Genomic DNA, 2,272 nt, shown 5'->3' with positions numbered 1-2,272 from the left:
GAGCATGCTATGAATTAACAACGACAACGGTCTGCAGTGGCGGCTACACAAACACTCAGTGAACATTTCTCCATTTGTGTATGAAAATACACTCCAACGACTTAGTTTGGTTTCATTTACAACCAACGGTGTCTTTTGATGCCAGCACATAATTGAACGAGAGAAGACTGGTTTACCGGAGACAAAATAAGCGTCATCTCCGCTTCTGTTCCCTCTGATGTCGCCTCTGAGGCCCCGACACACTACTGCCTCCTCCGAGTGCGCGCGCACACTGCATGTCGGGGCCGCGGATGAGTTACTCTCCCTTGATCAACAAAGTTGGCGGGGAATTTGTGGTTATTATCGGTACAAACAGCGCAAATCGCAACTTAAATGAGCGCGGTTCAGTTTGACATTATTGTCAGTCCGTTAGATAAACATTTAATTTTATTAAAATCGAAAATTAATATTTAGAGCCTGTGGGCTACAAAAATAATAGTCATTAAAGTAGCCGGTTGGACTTAATTGTGTAGTCGGCTGTATGGCCGGCAGCCGGCGCTTGTGGAAAGCCCTGTCGAATCAGCTCTGCGCATGCGCCGTGCGGCACAAAAAAATGGCAGCCACCATGAAGGAAAGAGATCCGGAGTTTTCAAACATTTGCTTAAGTGTGAAATTGCAAAATGGTATTCTAGCGAACAACAAAATAGTAAAGATTCAGAAAAACAAATCATTCAGTGATGATTTTAATAGTGTAATTTCATCCGAACTAGGCCTAACGGCCGATTTAGAACTACAAAAAGTCCATGTGTCGGACATTTTAAGTACCTTTGTAAAAGTTTTGCAAATGTTGCAGTCAGCATTTAAAATGCTAACTTACAGTTTTTGTACAAGTTTCAGTTGATAAAACTGTCGTATTATTAAATGTGTCTGCTTTTGTAATAAAAAAAGTACTGAAAGAAAAAGCAAACACAGCATTGCGATTTTCTTATCCAGCCATTAAAAAAAAAAAAAAATCCCTCCCTCCCTACTGAAAATTTTTTTTGCTCACCCGGTGGACAGGAAACAGATTTTTTTTTTTAAGGATGGCCTTGGATTCAAACATTGTGACTGCATTCTGATTGTCACATAGTTAGAAGTTTAGCTGATCCTTATATTGTGTGTTGAGTGTGTGAATGGCTGTCAAGGAAAAGAAATGAAGTACTTCTACTAGAATAGTGTTTTCTGGTGAATGTTTACAAGAGCAATAAGTTGCATTAAATTATATAGGTTTTTTTTTTCAAAAGAGTACGTTTTTGGGTGACTTTAGGTTTGGTCTTAATTTTTTTTGGAACATGGTCTTAAAAAGTCTTAAATTTAACTTGGACAAACCTGTAGACACCCTGTTTATGAGCGTTTATATAAATCAGAATACCCCCAAGTTGCAGAAGAACGAGTGCATTTTTTTTTTTAATTAAAATGCTTCACGATTATGCATGTCATCCTTGCGCCAGGGGCCATGCTAATCTTCTCTGTATCGATCCAATTTTTGTATATGTGCTGCTGTAGCAAGCACACGAGATGCATTTCTTAATCGGCTTCAATTCCAGATGCTGACAGAAGATGCGAAGAAAGTTTTGGAAGGTGGTTTAACAGTTGAAGAGATATCATTGGCCATACAAAATATTAACGGTGATAAAACACCAGGACCCAGTGGCCTACCAATTGAATTTTACAAAGCATTTCAAGAAAAATTACTTGTTCCACTCTTAAATATGTACGATGAATCTTATCGAAATGGAACCCTCCCCCCTTCTTTAAGGTTGGCAATAATAATGTTCATCTTGAAACCAGGCAAGCCTTCTACAGAATGCTCCTCATGCAGATCAATGAGCTTTAGCAAGGAGATTAGGTCCTTATATCCCACATCTAGTCCATAACGATCAGAATGGTTTTGTGCAAAAACACCAAGGATTTCATAATATTAGAAGAGTCCTCAATATAATTCATGAAAAATTTGATGCTAAGGACACAGCAGTAATACACTGGATGCCTGACAGGTGTTCGATAGGATAGAATGGTCCTATTTATTTAATGTTTTGCCCAGATTCGGATTTGGAAACCGCTTTCTCAGATGGATTCAGATTTTATATACAAATCCAATGGCCAGTGTCTTAACAAATAAAATAGTTTCTAAACCAGACATCTTGGAACGATCTACACGCCAAGGATGCCCTTTGCCACCGATGCTATTTGTATTGGCCATAGAGCCTTTGGCTGTGGCAGTTAGAACACATATGGTCCTGTCGGGTATCCA

At 39.0% G+C, this 2,272-nt stretch overlaps 1 non-coding gene across 1 annotated transcript; it reads right to left on the bottom strand.

The window, feature by feature from the left end:
- Positions 1–1,423: 1,423 nt before the first annotated feature.
- Positions 1,424–1,531, bottom strand: LOC132887266 (U6 spliceosomal RNA). Its single transcript, XR_009654802.1, has one exon. It is a non-coding gene; the product is annotated as a U6 spliceosomal RNA (small nuclear RNA).
- Between the last annotated feature and the right edge of the window lie 741 nt (positions 1,532–2,272).

The sequence above is a fragment of the Neoarius graeffei genome, chromosome 5 (assembly GCF_027579695.1).
Source record: "Neoarius graeffei isolate fNeoGra1 chromosome 5, fNeoGra1.pri, whole genome shotgun sequence".
In the NCBI taxonomy this organism is placed as follows: Eukaryota; Metazoa; Chordata; class Actinopteri; order Siluriformes; family Ariidae; genus Neoarius; species Neoarius graeffei.
The sequence above is the reverse complement of the archived record's forward strand: the minus strand, read 5'-3'. Positions and strand labels throughout refer to the sequence as shown.